This window comes from Acomys minous (assembly GCF_964271855.1).
Source record: "Acomys minous genome assembly, chromosome: 5".
Classification (NCBI taxonomy): Eukaryota; Metazoa; Chordata; class Mammalia; order Rodentia; family Muridae; genus Acomys; species Acomys minous.
This window is the reverse complement of record NC_140494.1, coordinates 121,417,299-121,426,173: the sequence shown is the minus strand read 5'-3', so window position 1 is coordinate 121,426,173 and position 8,875 is coordinate 121,417,299. Positions and strand designations below refer to the sequence as shown.

Sequence of the window (8,875 nt, the reverse complement as noted above, 5' to 3'; positions counted from 1 at the left end):
CCAGGGGGTTAAGGAAAGAGCTTTTGCAGTGTACCCTGAGATCACCTTGGAGACTGACTTTTGCCCAGATACCTGAAGGTCCTCCTCGTTAATCCACAGGCAGGCAGCAGAGAGCATCCCCAGAGAGAAAGACCAACCCCGGAGAAACAGGTAAATTAATCCATAGCACCCATGCCCCCTCCCCCCGCGGTGGTTTGAATGACAGTATCCCCCTTCCACCCCGCCAGGGCGTGGATGTTTGACTACTTGGTCGCCAATTGGTGGAGCTGTTTGGGTAGGTTTAGGAGGCGTGGCCCTCCCACAGGGCCTCAAGCCAGCACCCAGGAGCAGAGGCAGGCGGATCTCTGAGTATGAGGCCAGCCTGGTCTACAGAGCAAGTTCCATGACAACCAGAGCACAGAGAAACCTTGTCTCAAAAAACAAAACAAACAAAACTCCCACAGTCAGGCAATGGTGGCACGCGAGGCATTCTGGAGGCAGAGGCAGGCAGATCTCTTGAGTTTAAGGCCAGCCTGCTCTACAAATAGAGTTCCAGGACAGCCAGGGCTACACAGAGAAACCCTGTCTAGAAAAACCAAAACCAACCAACCAAACAAACAAACAAACAGGAAAACCCTCCCACCATTCCCAGTGTTTTCTCTGCTTTGTGTTTACAGTTACAGATGTGAACTCTCGGCCTCCAGATCCTTCCGCTGTGCTTACTGCCCCACTCTACTCTTAGCTCTTTGGAACCCACCCTACCCACCTCGTGAAGCTCTTTGGAACTGAAAGCCAAATAAACCGTTCCGTCTATAAACTTCTGTGATCACTGTGCTTTAACACAGCATTAGAAAAGTAACTAATATACTCCCCATGCTTTTTAAGCCTTTACATACATAGATGCTCGAGCCTTTGATGGAGGAGGAGGGTGAGTTAACATGTTAGTCTTTCGCCGAGTGTGGTGGCCCACGCCTTTAATCCTAGCACTCAGGAGGCAGAGGCAGGTGGATCGCTGTGAGTTCGAGGCCAGCCTGGTCTACAAAGCAAGTCCACGACAGGCAAGGCGACACAGAGGAACCATGTCTCAGAAAACAAACAAACAAAGATCTTAGTCTTTTCTAGGCTGGCTCACATGCAGGAGTTTTTGGGTCTGTTATCCCAATTTCTCCCTCTCCCTACTGCCAGTGGTTTCAGAGTCAATATCTCATCTTTAATTTAGGGGTGTAATCTCCACTAGAATTCCATTCCACTCCACTGAGCTGTGTTCTGGGCTTAGGTCAGTTAGGGTTCAAACACTAGTCCCCCCCATTTGTTAGCCATAATGTTCTGGGTTAAATATTTAAACTCTTCGGGCTTCACACTTCCCATTGTAAAATGGAACCCATGTTTTATGCCTCCAGATACACATCTACAGATACTCATTATTATTTCAAGGGTTAAAAATATGCACTGCTAGCTGGATTTCTCACGAGCACATTTCTTTAAAGCTACATAAAGAGAGGAGTGAATAGGGGCAGGTGTGAATGGTCCAGGGTTCTGACATCAACTGGGTTGTTGGTGGTTCTACAAATGCAGTCATTATTCATATATATATACTGAGTGCAGTAGCACATGCCTTTAATGGCAGTGCTCATGAGGTAGAGCCAGGCAGATTTCTGTAAGTTCAAAGACAGCCTGGACCACACAGCAGGTTTCATACTGAGACCCTGAAGCCCTCCCCCTGCCCCCCCCCCCGATATATATAATTTTAAGATCGAGGTATGCCAGACAAGACCTATGAAGGCAAAGGATATGGCAGTATGGAAATGTCGTGTGTGTGTGTGTGTGTGTGTGTGTGTGTGTGTGTGTGTGTGTGTGTTTGGCAGGGTGGGGGCTGGTATCATTGGCAACCCATGCTTCCTTCTGTGCTCTGCCGGCTCCTGCCTCCCTGAAGGCGGAAAGGCAGACTATGACTTGCAATTACTGGCAGTCAAACTGAAGGAGCCATTACCTGGCCTCTTCAAAGGCAAGCACAGAAAGAGCTACTTAGCCCCTTAATTGAATGCAGACACCGCCCCCCCCCCCAGCACCATCCAACCCAGTCGCTGTGCCCAGCCGCAGCGCCAGTCCTCTTGATCATCATGAGTAAACTCTTTTAATGTGTTCTCTTGAGGAAAGAGAAGAGCGCTTCTCTGTAGCAGCATCAGACACATGTTTGTGAGCCAGAAAGATCACGGAGCCTGTTTCATCAGAGTTGAATGGGCGATGGGGACTGAGGAGGGAGAGGGGCTTGGAGGAATCGGGCTCCCATGGGAACTTGAATTCTAACTTCCTGGCTGCTTGGGGATCAATGGAACCCTTTGTGTGTGCTTCCCAGCTGGAGGGGCCCGGGGCTGGCAGGTGTTTTACATTATTAATAGAGAGATCCCTTTCCTTCCTGAGAATCTAGTCTCCTTCCACATGTACGGAACCACTTAGAGAAGCAGTCTATGTGCGTGTTACAGGAGGGAGCAAAGCAGCGGCCCCGGCCCATCAAGTGCGGCAGCCCTGTGGCTAGGGGTCTTCTGTACTTCAAAGGGCAAGAAAGATGTTTTAATTTGGGTTTCTTTTAAAATCAGGATGAAAAGAAAAACAATGAAAGGTACAATAATGAATATAGACTGTTGAAGGGATTATTTGTTTAGACCAGTGCAGTTATAAAATTTAATATTTAACATTTATTTTGCTGGAAGGGCCCACATAGGCAAAAGCGTATAGGGCCTGGGGAAATTATATTATGGTCTTAAACATGGGGTTGGAAGGCATTTTAATAGGATCTGAAGGCAAAGGTGTGATCCTGCCTCCCGCCCTGGTAACCTCTTGACCTCAACTAAGTTACCCACTGAGGTTGCAGTGTTCTTTGTGGTCCAGGCTTATGAAATGCAGAAGAGGACCTGCATTTCATAGGTGTGTGCCTATGGGGACAACGGGCCGTACTCTACGAGCGAAGGGCTCCACAGGAGCATTGAAGAAACCCACCAGGCAGCCATTCCTTGTTCCGTTCCTAGGAAAAAGTAAGATAGGAAACAGCTGGGCTCTTGAAGGTGCATGCGGTCCCAGGAAATGGGCTGAACAAACCAACCGACCAGAAGCCGTCAGGATGAGATATAGCAGCAGGTAGGGAAAGAAGGCTCCAGATGTGAGAGGTGTGGCCCACCTGCAGGCCAGGTGATTGTCCTGCTCAGTGGACCCCTCAGCTGATATGAAGAATTGAAGAGATCTGAGCGGATAAAGGTGCTGATAACCCAAGTTAATCCCAGAACCCGAATATAGGGAGAAGGAGAGAAATGAATCCACAAAGTTGTCCTTTGTCCACACATGCATCATCAAATACAGGCCTCCCTACACACAATGAAAACAAACTTTTTTTTTGTCCCCTGATACAGGGTTTCTCCGTGTAGCCTTGGCTGTCCTGGACTCGCTTTGTAGACCAAGCTGGCCTTGAACTCACAGAGATCCACCTGTCTCTGCCTCTCAAGTGCTGGGATTAAAGGCATGCGCCGCCATGCCCGGCTACGTAAAAAAACTTTTTAAACAGAAAGAGAAAGAAAGAATGAATGAAAGGACGGAAGGAAGGAAAGAAGGAAGGAAGGAAAGAAGGAAGAAAGGAGGAAATGGTGTTTTGCACTCTAGAGGCAGAGGCAGGAGGTCAGTCAGTTTAAAGTCATCTTCAACTACATAATGAATTCAAGGTCAGCCTGGGTTGCATGACACCCCGTCCAATGAGGAGGAGTAGAAAGGAAGGAAGAACGAGACCATGGGACAGAGGGGACCCGGGAACATTTGGTTAGGATCTGCTGTTCTTGATGTGACACAGCCTCCACCTTCCTCCCCGAGGACTCATGGGGAGCAGGGTTGCATCCTGGGAGCTGTCACTTACTGATGAGCGTGTCCACTATGTGTCCAACCTGTCTTGTGGCTTCTCTTACTCTCTCCTCTTCCCCCTTTCCCACTTCAACTTCCCCCTTCTCACCCATCCCCCTCCCTCTTGCCAGAAAGTTCTTCCTTCTCACCAGAATGCAGGGAGCATGTCTATCCGAGGCCTCTCGGCTGTGATGACTCCAGGCTGGTGTGTCAGGAAGGTCCTGAGAACAGCTGCTTAATCTTCTGGTCACATGAAGCCTTGTCCCCCACTTTGAAGTTCAGCCAGGTCTCCCCAGCATCATTTGTCATTTTCCCCAGTTCCGAACCCTTTTATTTCTATTTTTCTGTGCCTGGGTAGGCAACGGAGGTGATGTTTTTCAATTGATCTGTGAGAACAGAGTCCAGGTGGCCATGCCCAACCAGCTGTGGAGAGATCAGACAGCTAAACCTCACTTTGCCAGTCTACAGAGCTGGCAGGTCGGGGGCCTAGGGATACAGCGCCTTCATCTGGAGGGGCAAAACAAAGACAACTTGCACTAAAGAAGAACAGCTTGGCTCTATTTCGCCTGCCCTGGGGTTGAGGGAAGCAGGGGTCAGCTAGAAGGGTACAGGCATCTCCTTACCTGGGGTGGGATAGAGAGCCAACTGAAGGGCATACAGCGAGCTCTCTCTACCTTTGTGGAACGGTACCCACCAGGGAGGGCCCCAAGCTACAGTAATTAGCAATCAAAGAAATGTGCACTCAAGTAATCAAAAACCATCTTGAAGCTTATCGGATGGGCAGATAATAAATATTTTTGAAGCTTGCCTTCTAAGCAGGTGTTTTCAAAGCATGCCGAGAAGAGTCTTCCTACAAGCCTCCTGACGATATGGGTGGGAAATTATGCCAACCCAAATATGTTTCTTGACACAGCGATCCATTTTTAAGAATGTACCCTAAAACAAACAAACAAACCAAAAACCAAAAACCATGCCAAGCAAGAGTGAGGAGCTGAGCTTGAGTCCCCAGAGACCACAGAAAGCTGGGCACGGTATTCGTGCATGCCTGCAATCCCAGTGAGCTTGTGGTGAGATGGAACGTGGTAGGTCAGAATGTGGTTCTCTCCGGGGTTCTAGAAGGCAGAAGTCTGCTGTTCCAGTGTTGCCACAGTGGCACGCCCTCAGCAGGCTGTAGAGTTGCATCTGCCCAGGCTGTTAGCATTCTGTGGGGCTGGCTTCACTCTAGTCTCGGCCACCATTGTCACATGTTTTCCTCTCTGGGTGCCTCTCCTCTCTGGGGCTCTTGTAAGGACATGGAATCCTGGATTTATCTGGTTTGTCCGGGACAGCCTTGTCTTCACTCCCTAAACTTAATAGCATCGACAAAATCCTTGTATCAGTCAGCTTTTCATTGCTGTGACCAAAATGCCTGACAAACAACCAATGGAAAAAGGATTCATTCTCGCTCAGAGCTCAGCTCATGGTAGCTCCGCGATAATATGATGGAAGTAGGAGGATGTAGCCAAAGGCTTCGCATCCTCATGGCAGACAGGAAGAATAAGCTAGTGGCAATGGCTTGGAGGAAGGCATGCCGGTCGTGGTGTGTGCGCATCCCCCTCATACCCTTCAGCCTAGCAGAGTGCTGGGTACTTGGTTACAATGATAAGGATGTGGAAGGCCTAAGTATGTTGGACTGACTATCAAGAAGCCACACCCATTGTGTGCCATCTAGTCATTGCTATTCTGTGCCTCAGTTTCTTCTCTTGCAATATATAGTGAGACAATGACATCAGTGGTTTCTCAACTTTTTTTTCTTATTAATGGAGTGCCCCCCCCCCCACAATTACAAATAGTACAATTAGGGCCTGGGGAGATGGCTTGGTTAAGTTCTTGCAGTGCAAGTGTAAAGACCTGAGCTCAGCTTTCAGAACCTACAACACACAAACAGCAGGCATGGTGGCCAAGGCAGGAGGCTCCCTGGAGCTTGCTGTCTAGCCAGTGGGGCCAAATCAATGAACTCTGCATTTAATGAGAGACCTTCTCTCAAAAAATAGAGTGGAGTGCACCTGAGAAAGACATTCTTCGCACACACATTTGTGCATGCACATGGACATGTACACACGAGCGCGCGCACGCGCGCACACACACACACACACACACACACACACACACACACACACACACACAAATAAAAAGATTAAGAAAAAATACTTGGCACAGCACAGTGAGACAAGCAGTGGTACGGGAGCAGCACAGGCTGAGAGAGAATGCTGTGTCTCTCCACTCCACCTCAGCTGACCCTCATACTCACTAACATGCCACATGCCAAATGTTCCATAAATACCCATCAGCAGCCAACTGGTCTGGTTCTTTCCAGGACTTTCCTGCTGCCACGTTGAAATGCTCTACCCTGTGTCCCTCCACCTGGCAGAATCTGGACATTCCATCCTCTTTTCTCTGTGAGCAAGGCTGCCCTGCTTCCAACGCTGCCCCGTGTGTTGTGGAGGAGGCCTCGGGTCTGAGCACGGCTGATGAAATTTCACTGGTGTTTGCAGTCAGATCCAGGGCTCCCTGGGGAGGGGGGGAGCAGCTCTGAGATCCCCGGTTAAGCTGGCCAGAGAGTTTCAGCTTTTCTCTAAGCTTCTGGATAAAACCCCTCAGGGAGGTTTGCTGGCTGAAATCAAATCTATGGCTCTGAACATCCTTCGCTTCCCAAGCAGGTACCTCACCACCTAGCCATGCTTCAGGGAGCTCGCTTCAGCCCTCTGACCTTTGCACCTCACCCTTGAGATGCTGTTATCAATGCCTACTGTTTATTAGGTGCACACCAGAGCATGTACCCTGGGTGTCAAATGGTCAGTCCCTGTTGTAAAGCCAATGTTTTCACACCTTAGCACTGCAGCCACCCTTCTGGAGATCCAGATGTCCCCCAGAGTCACCAGCCCATATCAGCATCTGATCTAGAAGGAGCCGGAGTCCTGGCACCAGTGCCGTGGTCAGGGCCAACCCTGACAACTGGTGTCCAGGCCTTGGTGGTTATTAATATTTTGGTTGCATCCTTGGCTACCTGGATGCATAGTCATGAGCATGAGGCATTTGCCACACTAGTTCCTGAGAGCCAGAGAAAGAGTAATGTGTATGAGGGGGTGGGCAGACATCTTGGGATCTGAGAGTGGCCAGCTGGCCGGCCTTGTCGGGGCTGCTGACTCTAGATCTGTTCTCAGAGCAGTGGGTCACAGAGACTGAGCTGCCACAATGATCAGAGGCTTATTCATCTATAATCACGAGGAGGAGGGGCTCATCTCACAAATCTACAAAGATGAGATCGAAGGGGATACCGTGGATGCCTTTCGGGTTAATGTGATTCATGCGAGGCAGCAGGTGCGCAGCCCTGTCACAAACATCACTCGCACCAGCTTCTTCCATGTTGAGAGGTCCAGCGTCTGGCTGGCAGCACTCACCAATGTTGCCACGGTCTTCGAATTTCTCTTTAAGATGTGCAATGTCATGGCTGCTTCCTTTGTTAAGATCAGTGAGGAAAGCATCAAGAACAAGTTTGTGCTCATATGCAAGCTGCTGGATTAGATTCTGGACTTTGGCTACCCACAGAACTCAGAGGCAGGTGCACGGAAAACCTTCATCCCCCAGCAGGACGTCAGGAGTCAGCATCAGACAAAAGAAGAACAGGCCCAGATCACCAGCCAGGTGACCCAACAGATTGGCTGGCGGTGGGAAGGCATCACGCATCGCCATAATGAACTCTTCCTAGATGTTCTGGAGAGTGGATACCTGCTATGTCTCCACAGGGGCAGGTGCTGAGTGCCCATGTGTCAGGCCGGGTGATGAAGCGTTACCCGAGTGCAAGTTCAGAGTGAACGGCAAGACTGTCATTGAAAAGCAGGGCAAAGGCACAGCGGATGAAACAAGCAAGAGCGGGAAGCAGTTGATTGCCACTGATGACTGCACCTTCCACCAGTGTGTGCAGCTCAGCAGGGTTGGCTGAGCAAAGCATCAGCCTCATTGCTCCTGACGGAGAGTTTGAACTCATGAGGTACCACACTGCCAAGGGCGTTTCTGCTAGAGGCCCTTGCTCTGGCTGAATTGAATTTAGAGTCCTATCACCTGTGATCCCGTTGGTGCGGGAAGTAGAACCCACCAAACTGGAGGTCAAGGTGGCCATCAAATCCATCTTCAAGCTCCCACTTCTAGCCCGGAAGATTGAGGTGAGAATCCCAACCCCATTGAACACAAGTGGGGTGCGGGTGACCTGCATGAAGGGGAAGGCCAAGTACAAGGTCATCGAGAATGCCATTGTATGGAAGGCCAAGTGCATGGCAGGCGCGAAGGAATCACAGATCCGTGTAGAGACTGAGCTACTGCCCACCAACAATAAAAAGAAGAAATGGGTGCGATCCCTCATTTCCATGAACTTTGAGGTGCCATTCACTCCTTCTGGCCACAAGGTGCGCTACTTGAAAGTATTTGAACCGAGACCGTGATGTCATCAAATGGCTGTGATACATTGGCTGCAGTGGCATTTATGAAACCCGCTGTTAGCTGCATAGTGGCAGCTGGCCCACCTGCCCACCCATCCTGTTCCACAAGTCCAAGCGCCCCCAGTGACCACTCATCAGTGGCTTTCCTCCTCTTGCTTCACTGCCTTTCCTTTACAACAGCCCCTGAGCGTAGGTCTGAACCAACCACATGGCAGTGGGGCCTGTGAGGCAGTCCCTGGCTTCCTGGGCAGGGTGGCTTTTGAGGCTTCTCTTCCATCTGTCTGTCCTGGCTTAGTGCCAGGCCTTGAGTTTTGTGACCAAAGTCAGGTTCCTGGTCCTCCTTTCTCTCTACCCTTGTGGCCACTGCTCCGCAGTGGGGAGGTTGACTACCTCTCACCTCAGAGCTCCTCCAAAGGCCAGTAACATATCCCTAACCTGTAGTCCCTACTCTGTTTTGGGGTAGTATGAGTTTTGTTTTGTACACGTGTGACTTCACCTAGTTATAAACCCAAGAAACTGTAGAGTGGGGGGGTGGAGGG

At 50.0% G+C, this 8,875-nt stretch overlaps 1 pseudogene across 1 annotated transcript; it reads left to right on the top strand.

Annotated features, from left to right (window-relative positions):
- The first annotated feature begins 7,080 nt into the window (after positions 1 to 7,080).
- LOC311597636 (AP-2 complex subunit mu-like) lies at positions 7,081 to 8,428 on the top strand (annotated as a pseudogene). Its single transcript has one exon. The product of its transcript is annotated as an AP-2 complex subunit mu-like (transcript).
- The last annotated feature ends 447 nt before the right edge of the window (positions 8,429 to 8,875 follow it).